Genomic DNA, 17,429 nt, shown 5'->3' with positions numbered 1-17,429 from the left:
CGAGCTGCTGGATCAGCAGATCCACAGTTGCCGTCGTGATCCTTGTCGTTGCTGTTTCCACGCTTGACGAAGGAGGCAAACATCCTTGAGCAGTGATTCGGCGGCGCTGCCATCTAGGGGTTCCATGGTGTAATGGTGAGCACTCTGGACTCTGAATCCAGCGATCCGAGTTCAAATCTCGGTGGAGCCTTTTCGCTGGCAGCGTGAGCGATCGTCTTTGACAAAACTGCCGGTTTCGCAAATTCTTGCACCCATGATGGATGTGGGCTGGTTTGCGACACTCCCCGGCGTCAAGCGCGCGAGCTACTTTTGCTCTACCCTGTACCACCCAAGTATTCCCTGCCACGGGCGCAGCAGCAAGAGACCAGATTCTGAGAGCGTTGCTGCAAGTGTGAATGCAGGACAGCTCAGGCCTGGCCTAAAGCAGGCCGCCCTGCTGGTTCCGTGGTGTAACGGTTAGCACTCTGGACTTTGAATCCAGCGATCCGAGTTCGAATCTCGGCGGAACCTCGACTCGTTTCGTCCCGTCCCTTGTTTAAATTGGGACGTGCGAGTGAAATCTGCCTACGGGCCAATTGTAAGAGCCGCCCTTTTCGCACCTTTGAGTCAGATCTCGTCACATTTCTGCCAGAACGGCGAGCGCAGAATGATCCCGATGCCGAGGTGGAGTCTTAAGCTCGTCACTGGTGCCTGCTTTTGCTCTCTCCTGAACCACGGATGTGTTTTCTTCGAAGGACACAGCATTGAGAGACAAGCTGCCGTCAAGCGGTGTTGTTTTTGGAGCTCCTCTCTGCGTTCCCCAGACAGCTGGTGAAAAGGTGACAGCAATTGGAACGAGGCGCATGCTGGAGAGGTGCTCTTTTCTTGAATTTGATTCAACGATTCACACTTTCCCAAACAATTCACAGTAACAGCTGGACATAGAGAAACAGCAATTTTACGAGGGAGAGGAGCAGCAAAGCCAGGCCCCAAGCCTTACCATTCAACCAGTTTTCAGGGAAATCAGGAACCTCAAATCCCAGTTTCAATCACTACAAAACGGTAACAACGACATTTGCACACACAAGACAGTCCAGCGACATAAAAAACAGTGCATACAATACAGACTCCCGGAGAGCCAGGGACACGTGCTCTTGAACACGATCCGTCTGAGATCTCACTTTGCTTAAAAGCATTGCTCAGCGCAGCGCCGTCACAGCCATGGCCGCCGATCAGGGAGACAAACAGCAGCGGCGCTGTTCGAATAGGCAGCTGTAGTGCAGATGCGCGACTTGTCCGACAGCTGTACTGAGCAGGAAGGTAAACTGTGAGGTGCGAAAGCGGAAGCCAAAGTGAAATGCCGGAAAGGCGATTGTCCAGCAGCTTGAAAGTTTGCCAGTGAGAGAGATTAGCGAGCAGTAGCCCGGCTCAGAGTTGCTCATGGCCAACAGCAGCCCCGCTCCCGCTGAGAAACTAGGTTTCGTGGACAGGTTGGCAGATCTGGCACGGCCCGAGCTGCTTCCGAAAACTTCGGCAAAGTGGATTTCGGAGGCGCGGGCCACCGGCCTTACAGGGCAGCAGGCCGTGACAGCGTGGTTGCACTTGAGCAAGACCGAGTGCACGAGCTGCTGGATCAGCAGATCCACAGTTGCCGTCGTGATCCTTGTCGTTGCTGTTTCCACGCTTGACGAAGGAGGCAAACATCCTTGAGCAGTGATTCGGCGGCGCTGCCATCTAGGGGTTCCATGGTGTAATGGTGAGCACTCTGGACTCTGAATCCAGCGATCCGAGTTCAAATCTCGGTGGAGCCTTTTCGCTGGCAGCGTGAGCGATCGTCTTTGACAAAACTGCCGGTTTCGCAAATTCTTGCACCCATGATGGATGTGGGCTGGTTTGCGACACTCCCCGGCGTCAAGCGCGCGAGCTACTTTTGCTCTACCCTGTACCACCCAAGTATTCCCTGCCACGGGCGCAGCAGCAAGAGACCAGATTCTGAGAGCGTTGCTGCAAGTGTGAATGCAGGACAGCTCAGGCCTGGCCTAAAGCAGGCCGCCCTGCTGGTTCCGTGGTGTAACGGTTAGCACTCTGGACTTTGAATCCAGCGATCCGAGTTCGAATCTCGGCGGAACCTCGACTCGTTTCGTCCCGTCCCTTGTTTAAATTGGGACGTGCGAGTGAAATCTGCCTACGGGCCAATTGTAAGAGCCGCCCTTTTCGCACCTTTGAGTCAGATCTCGTCACATTTCTGCCAGAACGGCGAGCGCAGAATGATCCCGATGCCGAGGTGGAGTCTTAAGCTCGTCACTGGTGCCTGCTTTTGCTCTCTCCTGAACCACGGATGTGTTTTCTTCGAAGGACACAGCATTGAGAGACAAGCTGCCGTCAAGCGGTGTTGTTTTTGGAGCTCCTCTCTGCGTTCCCCAGACAGCTGGTGAAAAGGTGACAGCAATTGGAACGAGGCGCATGCTGGAGAGGTGCTCTTTTCTTGAATTTGATTCAACGATTCACACTTTCCCAAACAATTCACAGTAACAGCTGGACATAGAGAAACAGCAATTTTACGAGGGAGAGGAGCAGCAAAGCCAGGCCCCAAGCCTTACCATTCAACCAGTTTTCAGGGAAATCAGGAACCTCAAATCCCAGTTTCAATCACTACAAAACGGTAACAACGACATTTGCACACACAAGACAGTCCAGCGACATAAAAAACAGTGCATACAATACAGACTCCCGGAGAGCCAGGGACACGTGCTCTTGAACACGATCCGTCTGAGATCTCACTTTGCTTAAAAGCATTGCTCAGCGCAGCGCCGTCACAGCCATGGCCGCCGATCAGGGAGACAAACAGCAGCGGCGCTGTTCGAATAGGCAGCTGTAGTGCAGATGCGCGACTTGTCCGACAGCTGTACTGAGCAGGAAGGTAAACTGTGAGGTGCGAAAGCGGAAGCCAAAGTGAAATGCCGGAAAGGCGATTGTCCAGCAGCTTGAAAGTTTGCCAGTGAGAGAGATTAGCGAGCAGTAGCCCGGCTCAGAGTTGCTCATGGCCAACAGCAGCCCCGCTCCCGCTGAGAAACTAGGTTTCGTGGACAGGTTGGCAGATCTGGCACGGCCCGAGCTGCTTCCGAAAACTTCGGCAAAGTGGATTTCGGAGGCGCGGGCCACCGGCCTTACAGGGCAGCAGGCCGTGACAGCGTGGTTGCACTTGAGCAAGACCGAGTGCACGAGCTGCTGGATCAGCAGATCCACAGTTGCCGTCGTGATCCTTGTCGTTGCTGTTTCCACGCTTGACGAAGGAGGCAAACATCCTTGAGCAGTGATTCGGCGGCGCTGCCATCTAGGGGTTCCATGGTGTAATGGTGAGCACTCTGGACTCTGAATCCAGCGATCCGAGTTCAAATCTCGGTGGAGCCTTTTCGCTGGCAGCGTGAGCGATCGTCTTTGACAAAACTGCCGGTTTCGCAAATTCTTGCACCCATGATGGATGTGGGCTGGTTTGCGACACTCCCCGGCGTCAAGCGCGCGAGCTACTTTTGCTCTACCCTGTACCACCCAAGTATTCCCTGCCACGGGCGCAGCAGCAAGAGACCAGATTCTGAGAGCGTTGCTGCAAGTGTGAATGCAGGACAGCTCAGGCCTGGCCTAAAGCAGGCCGCCCTGCTGGTTCCGTGGTGTAACGGTTAGCACTCTGGACTTTGAATCCAGCGATCCGAGTTCGAATCTCGGCGGAACCTCGACTCGTTTCGTCCCGTCCCTTGTTTAAATTGGGACGTGCGAGTGAAATCTGCCTACGGGCCAATTGTAAGAGCCGCCCTTTTCGCACCTTTGAGTCAGATCTCGTCACATTTCTGCCAGAACGGCGAGCGCAGAATGATCCCGATGCCGAGGTGGAGTCTTAAGCTCGTCACTGGTGCCTGCTTTTGCTCTCTCCTGAACCACGGATGTGTTTTCTTCGAAGGACACAGCATTGAGAGACAAGCTGCCGTCAAGCGGTGTTGTTTTTGGAGCTCCTCTCTGCGTTCCCCAGACAGCTGGTGAAAAGGTGACAGCAATTGGAACGAGGCGCATGCTGGAGAGGTGCTCTTTCTTGAATTTGATTCAACGATTCACACTTTCCCAAACAATTCACAGTAACAGCTGGACATAGAGAAACAGCAATTTTACGAGGGAGAGGAGCAGCAAAGCCAGGCCCCAAGCCTTACCATTCAACCAGTTTTCAGGGAAATCAGGAACCTCAAATCCAGTTTCAATCACTACAAAACGGTAACAACGACATTTGCACACACAAGACAGTCCAGCGACATAAAAAACAGTGCATACAATACAGACTCCCGGAGAGCCAGGGACACGTGCTCTTGAACACGATCCGTCTGAGATCTCACTTTGCTTAAAAGCATTGCTCAGCGCAGCGCCGTCACAGCCATGGCCGCCGATCAGGGAGACAAACAGCAGCGGCGCTGTTCGAATAGGCAGCTGTAGTGCAGATGCGCGACTTGTCCGACAGCTGTACTGAGCAGGAAGGTAAACTGTGAGGTGCGAAAGCGGAAGCCAAAGTGAAATGCCGGAAAGGCGATTGTCCAGCAGCTTGAAAGTTTGCCAGTGAGAGAGATTAGCGAGCAGTAGCCCGGCTCAGAGTTGCTCATGGCCAACAGCAGCCCCGCTCCCGCTGAGAAACTAGGTTTCGTGGACAGGTTGGCAGATCTGGCACGGCCCGAGCTGCTTCCGAAAACTTCGGCAAAGTGGATTTCGGAGGCGCGGGCCACCGGCCTTACAGGGCAGCAGGCCGTGACAGCGTGGTTGCACTTGAGCAAGACCGAGTGCACGAGCTGCTGGATCAGCAGATCCACAGTTGCCGTCGTGATCCTTGTCGTTGCTGTTTCCACGCTTGACGAAGGAGGCAAACATCCTTGAGCAGTGATTCGGCGGCGCTGCCATCTAGGGGTTCCATGGTGTAATGGTGAGCACTCTGGACTCTGAATCCAGCGATCCGAGTTCAAATCTCGGTGGAGCCTTTTCGCTGGCAGCGTGAGCGATCGTCTTTGACAAAACTGCCGGTTTCGCAAATTCTTGCACCCATGATGGATGTGGGCTGGTTTGCGACACTCCCCGGCGTCAAGCGCGCGAGCTACTTTTGCTCTACCCTGTACCACCCAAGTATTCCCTGCCACGGGCGCAGCAGCAAGAGACCAGATTCTGAGAGCGTTGCTGCAAGTGTGAATGCAGGACAGCTCAGGCCTGGCCTAAAGCAGGCCGCCCTGCTGGTTCCGTGGTGTAACGGTTAGCACTCTGGACTTTGAATCCAGCGATCCGAGTTCGAATCTCGGCGGAACCTCGACTCGTTTCGTCCCGTCCCTTGTTTAAATTGGGACGTGCGAGTGAAATCTGCCTACGGGCCAATTGTAAGAGCCGCCCTTTTCGCACCTTTGAGTCAGATCTCGTCACATTTCTGCCAGAACGGCGAGCGCAGAATGATCCCGATGCCGAGGTGGAGTCTTAAGCTCGTCACTGGTGCCTGCTTTTGCTCTCTCCTGAACCACGGATGTGTTTTCTTCGAAGGACACAGCATTGAGAGACAAGCTGCCGTCAAGCGGTGTTGTTTTTGGAGCTCCTCTCTGCGTTCCCCAGACAGCTGGTGAAAAGGTGACAGCAATTGGAACGAGGCGCATGCTGGAGAGGTGCTCTTTTCTTGAATTTGATTCAACGATTCACACTTTCCCAAACAATTCACAGTAACAGCTGGACATAGAGAAACAGCAATTTTACGAGGGAGAGGAGCAGCAAAGCCAGGCCCCAAGCCTTACCATTCAACCAGTTTTCAGGGAAATCAGGAACCTCAAATCCCAGTTTCAATCACTACAAAACGGTAACAACGACATTTGCACACACAAGACAGTCCAGCGACATAAAAAACAGTGCATACAATACAGACTCCCGGAGAGCCAGGGACACGTGCTCTTGAACACGATCCGTCTGAGATCTCACTTTGCTTAAAAGCATTGCTCAGCGCAGCGCCGTCACAGCCATGGCCGCCGATCAGGGAGACAAACAGCAGCGGCGCTGTTCGAATAGGCAGCTGTAGTGCAGATGCGCGACTTGTCCGACAGCTGTACTGAGCAGGAAGGTAAACTGTGAGGTGCGAAAGCGGAAGCCAAAGTGAAATGCCGGAAAGGCGATTGTCCAGCAGCTTGAAAGTTTGCCAGTGAGAGAGATTAGCGAGCAGTAGCCCGGCTCAGAGTTGCTCATGGCCAACAGCAGCCCCGCTCCCGCTGAGAAACTAGGTTTCGTGGACAGGTTGGCAGATCTGGCACGGCCCGAGCTGCTTCCGAAAACTTCGGCAAAGTGGATTTCGGAGGCGCGGGCCACCGGCCTTACAGGGCAGCAGGCCGTGACAGCGTGGTTGCACTTGAGCAAGACCGAGTGCACGAGCTGCTGGATCAGCAGATCCACAGTTGCCGTCGTGATCCTTGTCGTTGCTGTTTCCACGCTTGACGAAGGAGGCAAACATCCTTGAGCAGTGATTCGGCGGCGCTGCCATCTAGGGGTTCCATGGTGTAATGGTGAGCACTCTGGACTCTGAATCCAGCGATCCGAGTTCAAATCTCGGTGGAGCCTTTTCGCTGGCAGCGTGAGCGATCGTCTTTGACAAAACTGCCGGTTTCGCAAATTCTTGCACCCATGATGGATGTGGGCTGGTTTGCGACACTCCCCGGCGTCAAGCGCGCGAGCTACTTTTGCTCTACCCTGTACCACCCAAGTATTCCCTGCCACGGGCGCAGCAGCAAGAGACCAGATTCTGAGAGCGTTGCTGCAAGTGTGAATGCAGGACAGCTCAGGCCTGGCCTAAAGCAGGCCGCCCTGCTGGTTCCGTGGTGTAACGGTTAGCACTCTGGACTTTGAATCCAGCGATCCGAGTTCGAATCTCGGCGGAACCTCGACTCGTTTCGTCCCGTCCCTTGTTTAAATTGGGACGTGCGAGTGAAATCTGCCTACGGGCCAATTGTAAGAGCCGCCCTTTTCGCACCTTTGAGTCAGATCTCGTCACATTTCTGCCAGAACGGCGAGCGCAGAATGATCCCGATGCCGAGGTGGAGTCTTAAGCTCGTCACTGGTGCCTGCTTTTGCTCTCTCCTGAACCACGGATGTGTTTTCTTCGAAGGACACAGCATTGAGAGACAAGCTGCCGTCAAGCGGTGTTGTTTTTGGAGCTCCTCTCTGCGTTCCCCAGACAGCTGGTGAAAAGGTGACAGCAATTGGAACGAGGCGCATGCTGGAGAGGTGCTCTTTTCTTGAATTTGATTCAACGATTCACACTTTCCCAAACAATTCACAGTAACAGCTGGACATAGAGAAACAGCAATTTTACGAGGGAGAGGAGCAGCAAAGCCAGGCCCCAAGCCTTACCATTCAACCAGTTTTCAGGGAAATCAGGAACCTCAAATCCCAGTTTCAATCACTACAAAACGGTAACAACGACATTTGCACACACAAGACAGTCCAGCGACATAAAAAACAGTGCATACAATACAGACTCCCGGAGAGCCAGGGACACGTGCTCTTGAACACGATCCGTCTGAGATCTCACTTTGCTTAAAAGCATTGCTCAGCGCAGCGCCGTCACAGCCATGGCCGCCGATCAGGGAGACAAACAGCAGCGGCGCTGTTCGAATAGGCAGCTGTAGTGCAGATGCGCGACTTGTCCGACAGCTGTACTGAGCAGGAAGGTAAACTGTGAGGTGCGAAAGCGGAAGCCAAAGTGAAATGCCGGAAAGGCGATTGTCCAGCAGCTTGAAAGTTTGCCAGTGAGAGAGATTAGCGAGCAGTAGCCCGGCTCAGAGTTGCTCATGGCCAACAGCAGCCCCGCTCCCGCTGAGAAACTAGGTTTCGTGGACAGGTTGGCAGATCTGGCACGGCCCGAGCTGCTTCCGAAAACTTCGGCAAAGTGGATTTCGGAGGCGCGGGCCACCGGCCTTACAGGGCAGCAGGCCGTGACAGCGTGGTTGCACTTGAGCAAGACCGAGTGCACGAGCTGCTGGATCAGCAGATCCACAGTTGCCGTCGTGATCCTTGTCGTTGCTGTTTCCACGCTTGACGAAGGAGGCAAACATCCTTGAGCAGTGATTCGGCGGCGCTGCCATCTAGGGGTTCCATGGTGTAATGGTGAGCACTCTGGACTCTGAATCCAGCGATCCGAGTTCAAATCTCGGTGGAGCCTTTTCGCTGGCAGCGTGAGCGATCGTCTTTGACAAAACTGCCGGTTTCGCAAATTCTTGCACCCATGATGGATGTGGGCTGGTTTGCGACACTCCCCGGCGTCAAGCGCGCGAGCTACTTTTGCTCTACCCTGTACCACCCAAGTATTCCCTGCCACGGGCGCAGCAGCAAGAGACCAGATTCTGAGAGCGTTGCTGCAAGTGTGAATGCAGGACAGCTCAGGCCTGGCCTAAAGCAGGCCGCCCTGCTGGTTCCGTGGTGTAACGGTTAGCACTCTGGACTTTGAATCCAGCGATCCGAGTTCGAATCTCGGCGGAACCTCGACTCGTTTCGTCCCGTCCCTTGTTTAAATTGGGACGTGCGAGTGAAATCTGCCTACGGGCCAATTGTAAGAGCCGCCCTTTTCGCACCTTTGAGTCAGATCTCGTCACATTTCTGCCAGAACGGCGAGCGCAGAATGATCCCGATGCCGAGGTGGAGTCTTAAGCTCGTCACTGGTGCCTGCTTTTGCTCTCTCCTGAACCACGGATGTGTTTTCTTCGAAGGACACAGCATTGAGAGACAAGCTGCCGTCAAGCGGTGTTGTTTTTTGGAGCTCCTCTCTGCGTTCCCCAGACAGCTGGTGAAAAGGTGACAGCAATTGGAACGAGGCGCATGCTGGAGAGGTGCTCTTTTCTTGAATTTGATTCAACGATTCACACTTTCCCAAACAATTCACAGTAACAGCTGGACATAGAGAAACAGCAATTTTACGAGGGAGAGGAGCAGCAAAGCCAGGCCCCAAGCCTTACCATTCAACCAGTTTTCAGGGAAATCAGGAACCTCAAATCCCAGTTTCAATCACTACAAAACGGTAACAACGACATTTGCACACACAAGACAGTCCAGCGACATAAAAAACAGTGCATACAATACAGACTCCCGGAGAGCCAGGGACACGTGCTCTTGAACACGATCCGTCTGAGATCTCACTTTGCTTAAAAGCATTGCTCAGCGCAGCGCCGTCACAGCCATGGCCGCCGATCAGGGAGACAAACAGCAGCGGCGCTGTTCGAATAGGCAGCTGTAGTGCAGATGCGCGACTTGTCCGACAGCTGTACTGAGCAGGAAGGTAAACTGTGAGGTGCGAAAGCGGAAGCCAAAGTGAAATGCCGGAAGGCGATTGTCCAGCAGCTTGAAAGTTTGCCAGTGAGAGAGATTAGCGAGCAGTAGCCCGGCTCAGAGTTGCTCATGGCCAACAGCAGCCCCGCTCCCGCTGAGAAACTAGGTTTCGTGGACAGGTTGGCAGATCTGGCACGGCCCGAGCTGCTTCCGAAAACTTCGGCAAAGTGGATTTCGGAGGCGCGGGCCACCGGCCTTACAGGGCAGCAGGCCGTGACAGCGTGGTTGCACTTGAGCAAGACCGAGTGCACGAGCTGCTGGATCAGCAGATCCACAGTTGCCGTCGTGATCCTTGTCGTTGCTGTTTCCACGCTTGACGAAGGAGGCAAACATCCTTGAGCAGTGATTCGGCGGCGCTGCCATCTAGGGGTTCCATGGTGTAATGGTGAGCACTCTGGACTCTGAATCCAGCGATCCGAGTTCAAATCTCGGTGGAGCCTTTTCGCTGGCAGCGTGAGCGATCGTCTTTGACAAAACTGCCGGTTTCGCAAATTCTTGCACCCATGATGGATGTGGGCTGGTTTGCGACACTCCCCGGCGTCAAGCGCGCGAGCTACTTTTGCTCTACCCTGTACCACCCAAGTATTCCCTGCCACGGGCGCAGCAGCAAGAGACCAGATTCTGAGAGCGTTGCTGCAAGTGTGAATGCAGGACAGCTCAGGCCTGGCCTAAAGCAGGCCGCCCTGCTGGTTCCGTGGTGTAACGGTTAGCACTCTGGACTTTGAATCCAGCGATCCGAGTTCGAATCTCGGCGGAACCTCGACTCGTTTCGTCCCGTCCCTTGTTTAAATTGGGACGGGCGAGTGAAATCTGCCTACGGGCCAATTGTAAGAGCCGCCCTTTTCGCACCTTTGAGTCAGATCTCGTCACATTTCTGCCAGAACGGCGAGCGCAGAATGATCCCGATGCCGAGGTGGAGTCTTAAGCTCGTCACTGGTGCCTGCTTTTGCTCTCTCCTGAACCACGGATGTGTTTTCTTCGAAGGACACAGCATTGAGAGACAAGCTGCCGTCAAGCGGTGTTGTTTTTTGGAGCTCCTCTCTGCGTTCCCCAGACAGCTGGTGAAAAGGTGACAGCAATTGGAACGAGGCGCATGCTGGAGAGGTGCTCTTTTCTTGAATTTGATTCAACGATTCACACTTTCCCAAACAATTCACAGTAACAGCTGGACATAGAGAAACAGCAATTTTACGAGGGAGAGGAGCAGCAAAGCCAGGCCCCAAGCCTTACCATTCAACCAGTTTTCAGGGAAATCAGGAACCTCAAATCCCAGTTTCAATCACTACAAAACGGTAACAACGACATTTGCACACACAAGACAGTCCAGCGACATAAAAAACAGTGCATACAATACAGACTCCCGGAGAGCCAGGGACACGTGCTCTTGAACACGATCCGTCTGAGATCTCACTTTGCTTAAAAGCATTGCTCAGCGCAGCGCCGTCACAGCCATGGCCGCCGATCAGGGAGACAAACAGCAGCGGCGCTGTTCGAATAGGCAGCTGTAGTGCAGATGCGCGACTTGTCCGACAGCTGTACTGAGCAGGAAGGTAAACTGTGAGGTGCGAAAGCGGAAGCCAAAGTGAAATGCCGGAAAGGCGATTGTCCAGCAGCTTGAAAGTTTGCCAGTGAGAGAGATTAGCGAGCAGTAGCCCGGCTCAGAGTTGCTCATGGCCAACAGCAGCCCCGCTCCCGCTGAGAAACTAGGTTTCGTGGACAGGTTGGCAGATCTGGCACGGCCCGAGCTGCTTCCGAAAACTTCGGCAAAGTGGATTTCGGAGGCGCGGGCCACCGGCCTTACAGGGCAGCAGGCCGTGACAGCGTGGTTGCACTTGAGCAAGACCGAGTGCACGAGCTGCTGGATCAGCAGATCCACAGTTGCCGTCGTGATCCTTGTCGTTGCTGTTTCCACGCTTGACGAAGGAGGCAAACATCCTTGAGCAGTGATTCGGCGGCGCTGCCATCTAGGGGTTCCATGGTGTAATGGTGAGCACTCTGGACTCTGAATCCAGCGATCCGAGTTCAAATCTCGGTGGAGCCTTTTCGCTGGCAGCGTGAGCGATCGTCTTTGACAAAACTGCCGGTTTCGCAAATTCTTGCACCCATGATGGATGTGGGCTGGTTTGCGACACTCCCCGGCGTCAAGCGCGCGAGCTACTTTTGCTCTACCCTGTACCACCCAAGTATTCCCTGCCACGGGCGCAGCAGCAAGAGACCAGATTCTGAGAGCGTTGCTGCAAGTGTGAATGCAGGACAGCTCAGGCCTGGCCTAAAGCAGGCCGCCCTGCTGGTTCCGTGGTGTAACGGTTAGCACTCTGGACTTTGAATCCAGCGATCCGAGTTCGAATCTCGGCGGAACCTCGACTCGTTTCGTCCCGTCCCTTGTTTAAATTGGGACGTGCGAGTGAAATCTGCCTACGGGCCAATTGTAAGAGCCGCCCTTTTCGCACCTTTGAGTCAGATCTCGTCACATTTCTGCCAGAACGGCGAGCGCAGAATGATCCCGATGCCGAGGTGGAGTCTTAAGCTCGTCACTGGTGCCTGCTTTTGCTCTCTCCTGAACCACGGATGTGTTTTCTTCGAAGGACACAGCATTGAGAGACAAGCTGCCGTCAAGCGGTGTTGTTTTTGGAGCTCCTCTCTGCGTTCCCAGACAGCTGGTGAAAAGGTGACAGCAATTGGAACGAGGCGCATGCTGGAGAGGTGCTCTTTTCTTGAATTTGATTCAACGATTCACACTTTCCCAAACAATTCACAGTAACAGCTGGACATAGAGAAACAGCAATTTTACGAGGGAGAGGAGCAGCAAAGCCAGGCCCCAAGCCTTACCATTCAACCAGTTTTCAGGGAAATCAGGAACCTCAAATCCCAGTTTCAATCACTACAAAACGGTAACAACGACATTTGCACACACAAGACAGTCCAGCGACATAAAAAACAGTGCATACAATACAGACTCCCGGAGAGCCAGGGACACGTGCTCTTGAACACGATCCGTCTGAGATCTCACTTTGCTTAAAAGCATTGCTCAGCGCAGCGCCGTCACAGCCATGGCCGCCGATCAGGGAGACAAACAGCAGCGGCGCTGTTCGAATAGGCAGCTGTAGTGCAGATGCGCGACTTGTCCGACAGCTGTACTGAGCAGGAAGGTAAACTGTGAGGTGCGAAAGCGGAAGCCAAAGTGAAATGCCGGAAAGGCGATTGTCCAGCAGCTTGAAAGTTTGCCAGTGAGAGAGATTAGCGAGCAGTAGCCCGGCTCAGAGTTGCTCATGGCCAACAGCAGCCCCGCTCCCGCTGAGAAACTAGGTTTCGTGGACAGGTTGGCAGATCTGGCACGGCCCGAGCTGCTTCCGAAAACTTCGGCAAAGTGGATTTCGGAGGCGCGGGCCACCGGCCTTACAGGGCAGCAGGCCGTGACAGCGTGGTTGCACTTGAGCAAGACCGAGTGCACGAGCTGCTGGATCAGCAGATCCACAGTTGCCGTCGTGATCCTTGTCGTTGCTGTTTCCACGCTTGACGAAGGAGGCAAACATCCTTGAGCAGTGATTCGGCGGCGCTGCCATCTAGGGGTTCCATGGTGTAATGGTGAGCACTCTGGACTCTGAATCCAGCGATCCGAGTTCAAATCTCGGTGGAGCCTTTTCGCTGGCAGCGTGAGCGATCGTCTTTGACAAAACTGCCGGTTTCGCAAATTCTTGCACCCATGATGGATGTGGGCTGGTTTGCGACACTCCCGGCGTCAAGCGCGCGAGCTACTTTTGCTCTACCCTGTACCACCCAAGTATCCCTGCCACGGGCGCAGCAGCAAGAGACCAGATTCTGAGAGCGTTGCTGCAAGTGTGAATGCAGGACAGCTCAGGCCTGGCCTAAAGCAGGCCGCCCTGCTGGTTCCGTGGTGTAACGGTTAGCACTCTGGACTTTGAATCCAGCGATCCGAGTTCGAATCTCGGCGGAACCTCGACTCGTTTCGTCCCGTCCCTTGTTTAAATTGGGACGTGCGAGTGAAATCTGCCTACGGGCCAATTGTAAGAGCCGCCCTTTTCGCACCTTGAGTCAGATCTCGTCACATTTCTGCCAGAACGGCGAGCGCAGAATGATCCCGATGCCGAGGTGGAGTCTTAAGCTCGTCACTGGTGCCTGCTTTTGCTCTCTCCTGAACCACGGATGTGTTTTCTTCGAAGGACACAGCATTGAGAGACAAGCTGCCGTCAAGCGGTGTTGTTTTTGGAGCTCCTCTCTGCGTTCCCCAGACAGCTGGTGAAAAGGTGACAGCAATTGGAACGAGGCGCATGCTGGAGAGGTGCTCTTTTCTTGAATTTGATTCAACGATTCACACTTTCCCAAACAATTCACAGTAACAGCTGGACATAGAGAAACAGCAATTTTACGAGGGAGAGGAGCAGCAAAGCCAGGCCCCAAGCCTTACCATTCAACCAGTTTTCAGGGAAATCAGGAACCTCAAATCCCAGTTTCAATCACTACAAAACGGTAACAACGACATTTGCACACACAAGACAGTCCAGCGACATAAAAAACAGTGCATACAATACAGACTCCCGGAGAGCCAGGGACACGTGCTCTTGAACACGATCCGTCTGAGATCTCACTTTGCTTAAAAGCATTGCTCAGCGCAGCGCCGTCACAGCCATGGCCGCCGATCAGGGAGACAAACAGCAGCGGCGCTGTTCGAATAGGCAGCTGTAGTGCAGATGCGCGACTTGTCCGACAGCTGTACTGAGCAGGAAGGTAAACTGTGAGGTGCGAAAGCGGAAGCCAAAGTGAAATGCCGGAAAGGCGATTGTCCAGCAGCTTGAAAGTTTGCCAGTGAGAGAGATTAGCGAGCAGTAGCCCGGCTCAGAGTTGCTCATGGCCAACAGCAGCCCCGCTCCCGCTGAGAAACTAGGTTTCGTGGACAGGTTGGCAGATCTGGCACGGCCCGAGCTGCTTCCGAAAACTTCGGCAAAGTGGATTTCGGAGGCGCGGGCCACCGGCCTTACAGGGCAGCAGGCCGTGACAGCGTGGTTGCACTTGAGCAAGACCGAGTGCACGAGCTGCTGGATCAGCAGATCCACAGTTGCCGTCGTGATCCTGTCGTTGCTGTTTCCACGCTTGACGAAGGAGGCAAACATCCTTGAGCAGTGATTCGGCGGCGCTGCCATCTAGGGGTTCCATGGTGTAATGGTGAGCACTCTGGACTCTGAATCCAGCGATCGAGTTCAAATTCGGTGGAGCCTTTTCGCTGGCAGCGTGAGCGATGTCTTTGACAAAACTGCCGGTTTCGCAAATTCTTGCACCCATGATGGATGTGGGCTGGTTTGCGACACTCCCCGGCGTCAAGCGCGCGAGCTACTTTTGCTCTACCCTGTACCACCCAAGTATTCCCTGCACTGGCGGCAGCAGCAAGAGACCAGATTCTGAGAGCGTTGCTGCAAGTGTGAATGCAGGACAGCTCAGGCCTGGCCTAAAGCAGGCCGCCCTGCTGGTTCCGTGGTGTAACGGTTAGCACTCTGGACTTTGAATCCAGCGATCCGAGTTCGAATCTCGGCGGAACCTCGACTCGTTTCGTCCCGTCCCTTGTTTAAATTGGGACGTGCGAGTGAAATCTGCCTACGGGCCAATTGTAAGAGCCGCCCTTTTCGCACCTTTGAGTCAGATCTCGTCACATTTCTGCCAGAACGGCGAGCGCAGAATGATCCGATGCCGAGGTGGAGTCTTAAGCTCGTCACTGGTGCCTGCTTTTGCTCTCTCCTGAACCACGGATGTGTTTTCTTCGAAGGACACAGCATTGAGAGACAAGCTGCCGTCAAGCGGTGTTGTTTTTGGAGCTCCTCTCTGCGTTCCCCAGACAGCTGGTGAAAAGGTGACAGCAATTGGAACGAGGCGCATGCTGGAGAGGTGCTCTTTTCTTGAATTTGATTCAACGATTCACACTTTCCCAAACAATTCACAGTAACAGCTGGACATAGAGAAACAGCAATTTTACGAGGGAGAGGAGCAGCAAAGCCAGGCCCAAGCCTTACCATTCAACCAGTTTTCAGGGAAATCAGGAACCTCAAATCCCAGTTTCAATCACTACAAAACGGTAACAACGACATTTGCACACACAGACAGTCCAGCGACATAAAAAACAGTGCATACAATACAGACTCCCGGAGAGCCAGGGACACGTGCTCTTGAACACGATCCGTCTGAGATCTCACTTTGCTTAAAAGCATTGCTCAGCGCAGCGCCGTCACAGCCATGGCCGCCGATCAGGGAGACAAAACAGCAGCGGCGCTGTTCGAATAGGCAGCTGTAGTGCAGATGCGCGACTTGTCCGACAGCTGTACTGAGCAGGAAGGTAAACTGTGAGGTGCGAAAGCGGAAGCCAAAGTGAAATGCCGGAAAGGCGATTGTCCAGCAGCTTGAAAGTTTGCCAGTGAGAGAGATTAGCGAGCAGTAGCCCGGCTCAGAGTTGCTCATGGCCAACAGCAGCCCGCTCCCGCTGAGAAACTAGGTTTCGTGGACAGGTTGGCAGATCTGGCACGGCCCGAGCTGCTTCCGAAAACTTCGGCAAAGTGGATTTCGGAGGCGCGGGCACACGGGCCTTACAGGGCAGCAGGCCGTGACAGCGTGGTTGCACTTGAGCAAGACCGAGTGCACGAGCTGCTGGATCAGCAGATCCACAGTTGCCGTCGTGTGATCCTTGTCGTTGCTGTTTCCACGCTGACGAAGGAGGCAAACATCCTTGAGCAGTGATTCGGCGGCGCTGCCATCTAGGGGTTCCATGGTGTAATGGTGAGCACTCTGGACTCTGAATCCAGCGATCGAGTTCAAATCTCGGTGGAGCCTTTTCGCTGGCAGCGTGAGCGACGTCTTTGACAAAACTGCCGGTTTCGCAAATTCTTGCACCATGATGGATGTGGGCTGGTTTGCGACACTCCCCGGCGTCAAGCGCGCGAGCTACTTTTGCTCTACCCTGTACCACCCAAGTATTCCCTGCCACGGGCGCAGCAGCAAGAGACCAGATTCTGAGAGCGTTGCTGCAAGTGTGAATGCAGGACAGCTCAGGCCTGGCCTAAAGGCTGGCCAAGCAGGCGCCTGCTGGTTCCGTGGTGTAACGGTTAGCACTCTGGACTTTGAATCCAGCGATCCGAGTTCGAATCTCGGCGGAACCTCGACTCGTTTCGTCCCGTCCCTTGTTTAAATTGGGACGTGCGAGTGAAATCTGCCTACGGGCCAATTGTAAGAGCCGCCCTTTTCGCACCTTTGAGTCAGATCTCGTCACATTTCTGCCAGAACGGCGAGCGCAGAATGATCCGATGCCGAGGTGGAGTCTTAAGCTCGTCACTGGTGCCTGCTTTTGCTCTCTCCTGAACCACGGATGTGTTTTCTTCGAAGGACACAGCATTGAGAGACAAGCTGCCGTTCAAGCGGGTTGTTTTTGGAGCTCCTCTCTGCGTTCCCCAGACAGCTGGTGAAAAGGTGACAGCAATTGGAACGAGGCGCATGCTGGAGAGGTGCTCTTTCTTGAATTTGATTCAACGATTCACACTTTCCCAAACAATTCACAGTAACAGCTGGACATAGAGAAACAGCAATTTTACGAGGGAGAGGAGCAGCAAAGCCAGGCCCAAGCCTTACATTCAACCAGTTTTCAGGGAAATCAGGAACCTCAAATCCCAGTTTCAATCACTACAAAACGGTAACAACGACATTTGCACACACAAGACAGTCCAGCGACATAAAAAACAGTGCATACAATACAGACTCCCGGAGAGCCAGGGGACACGTGCTCTTGAACACGATCCGTCTGAGATCTCACTTTGCTTAAAAGCATTGCTCAGCGCAGCGCCGTCACAGCCATGGCCGCCGATCAGGGAGACAAACAGCAGCGGCGCTGTTCGAATAGGCAGCTGTAGTGCAGATGCGCGACTTGTCCGACAGCTGTACTGAGCAGGAAGGTAAACTGTGAGGTGCGAAAGCGGAAGCCAAAGTGAAATGCCGGAAAGGCGATTGTCCAGCAGCTTGAAAGTTTGCCAGTGAGAGAGATTAGCGAGCAGTAGCCGGCTCAGAGTTGCTCATGGCCAACAGCAGCCCCG

The 17,429-nt window shown here is 54.0% G+C and overlaps 21 non-coding genes across 21 annotated transcripts; all 21 read left to right on the top strand.

Annotated features, from left to right (window-relative positions):
* The first annotated feature begins 118 nt into the window (after positions 1-118).
* On the top strand, positions 119-190 carry trnaq-cug (transfer RNA glutamine (anticodon CUG)). The gene has a single exon. It is a non-coding gene; the product is annotated as a tRNA-Gln (tRNA).
* Positions 191-438: 248 nt separating this feature from the next.
* trnaq-uug (transfer RNA glutamine (anticodon UUG)) lies at positions 439-510 on the top strand. Its single transcript has one exon. It is a non-coding gene; the product is annotated as a tRNA-Gln (tRNA).
* Positions 511-1,718: 1,208 nt separating this feature from the next.
* trnaq-cug (transfer RNA glutamine (anticodon CUG)) lies at positions 1,719-1,790 on the top strand. Its single transcript has one exon. It is a non-coding gene; the product is annotated as a tRNA-Gln (tRNA).
* A 248-nt stretch (positions 1,791-2,038) lies between these two features.
* trnaq-uug (transfer RNA glutamine (anticodon UUG)) lies at positions 2,039-2,110 on the top strand. Its single transcript has one exon. It is a non-coding gene; the product is annotated as a tRNA-Gln (tRNA).
* A 1,208-nt stretch (positions 2,111-3,318) lies between these two features.
* On the top strand, positions 3,319-3,390 carry trnaq-cug (transfer RNA glutamine (anticodon CUG)). Its single transcript has one exon. It is a non-coding gene; the product is annotated as a tRNA-Gln (tRNA).
* A 248-nt stretch (positions 3,391-3,638) lies between these two features.
* trnaq-uug (transfer RNA glutamine (anticodon UUG)) lies at positions 3,639-3,710 on the top strand. The gene has a single exon. It is a non-coding gene; the product is annotated as a tRNA-Gln (tRNA).
* A 1,206-nt stretch (positions 3,711-4,916) lies between these two features.
* Positions 4,917-4,988, top strand: trnaq-cug (transfer RNA glutamine (anticodon CUG)). The gene has a single exon. It is a non-coding gene; the product is annotated as a tRNA-Gln (tRNA).
* Positions 4,989-5,236: 248 nt separating this feature from the next.
* Positions 5,237-5,308, top strand: trnaq-uug (transfer RNA glutamine (anticodon UUG)). Its single transcript has one exon. It is a non-coding gene; the product is annotated as a tRNA-Gln (tRNA).
* A 1,208-nt stretch (positions 5,309-6,516) lies between these two features.
* trnaq-cug (transfer RNA glutamine (anticodon CUG)) lies at positions 6,517-6,588 on the top strand. Its single transcript has one exon. It is a non-coding gene; the product is annotated as a tRNA-Gln (tRNA).
* Positions 6,589-6,836: 248 nt separating this feature from the next.
* trnaq-uug (transfer RNA glutamine (anticodon UUG)) lies at positions 6,837-6,908 on the top strand. Its single transcript has one exon. It is a non-coding gene; the product is annotated as a tRNA-Gln (tRNA).
* Positions 6,909-8,116: 1,208 nt separating this feature from the next.
* On the top strand, positions 8,117-8,188 carry trnaq-cug (transfer RNA glutamine (anticodon CUG)). The gene has a single exon. It is a non-coding gene; the product is annotated as a tRNA-Gln (tRNA).
* A 248-nt stretch (positions 8,189-8,436) lies between these two features.
* On the top strand, positions 8,437-8,508 carry trnaq-uug (transfer RNA glutamine (anticodon UUG)). The gene has a single exon. It is a non-coding gene; the product is annotated as a tRNA-Gln (tRNA).
* A 1,208-nt stretch (positions 8,509-9,716) lies between these two features.
* trnaq-cug (transfer RNA glutamine (anticodon CUG)) lies at positions 9,717-9,788 on the top strand. Its single transcript has one exon. It is a non-coding gene; the product is annotated as a tRNA-Gln (tRNA).
* Positions 9,789-10,036: 248 nt separating this feature from the next.
* trnaq-uug (transfer RNA glutamine (anticodon UUG)) lies at positions 10,037-10,108 on the top strand. Its single transcript has one exon. It is a non-coding gene; the product is annotated as a tRNA-Gln (tRNA).
* A 1,209-nt stretch (positions 10,109-11,317) lies between these two features.
* On the top strand, positions 11,318-11,389 carry trnaq-cug (transfer RNA glutamine (anticodon CUG)). Its single transcript has one exon. It is a non-coding gene; the product is annotated as a tRNA-Gln (tRNA).
* Positions 11,390-11,637: 248 nt separating this feature from the next.
* Positions 11,638-11,709, top strand: trnaq-uug (transfer RNA glutamine (anticodon UUG)). Its single transcript has one exon. It is a non-coding gene; the product is annotated as a tRNA-Gln (tRNA).
* A 1,207-nt stretch (positions 11,710-12,916) lies between these two features.
* On the top strand, positions 12,917-12,988 carry trnaq-cug (transfer RNA glutamine (anticodon CUG)). The gene has a single exon. It is a non-coding gene; the product is annotated as a tRNA-Gln (tRNA).
* Positions 12,989-13,234: 246 nt separating this feature from the next.
* trnaq-uug (transfer RNA glutamine (anticodon UUG)) lies at positions 13,235-13,306 on the top strand. The gene has a single exon. It is a non-coding gene; the product is annotated as a tRNA-Gln (tRNA).
* A 1,523-nt stretch (positions 13,307-14,829) lies between these two features.
* trnaq-uug (transfer RNA glutamine (anticodon UUG)) lies at positions 14,830-14,901 on the top strand. The gene has a single exon. It is a non-coding gene; the product is annotated as a tRNA-Gln (tRNA).
* Positions 14,902-16,108: 1,207 nt separating this feature from the next.
* trnaq-cug (transfer RNA glutamine (anticodon CUG)) lies at positions 16,109-16,179 on the top strand. The gene has a single exon. It is a non-coding gene; the product is annotated as a tRNA-Gln (tRNA).
* Positions 16,180-16,433: 254 nt separating this feature from the next.
* On the top strand, positions 16,434-16,505 carry trnaq-uug (transfer RNA glutamine (anticodon UUG)). The gene has a single exon. It is a non-coding gene; the product is annotated as a tRNA-Gln (tRNA).
* The last annotated feature ends 924 nt before the right edge of the window (positions 16,506-17,429 follow it).

This window comes from Hemiscyllium ocellatum, chromosome 44, assembly GCF_020745735.1.
Source record: "Hemiscyllium ocellatum isolate sHemOce1 chromosome 44, sHemOce1.pat.X.cur, whole genome shotgun sequence".
NCBI classification, from domain to species: domain Eukaryota; kingdom Metazoa; phylum Chordata; class Chondrichthyes; order Orectolobiformes; family Hemiscylliidae; genus Hemiscyllium; species Hemiscyllium ocellatum.
Note: the sequence above shows the minus strand (reverse complement) of the source record. Positions and strands in the feature narration are given on the sequence as shown.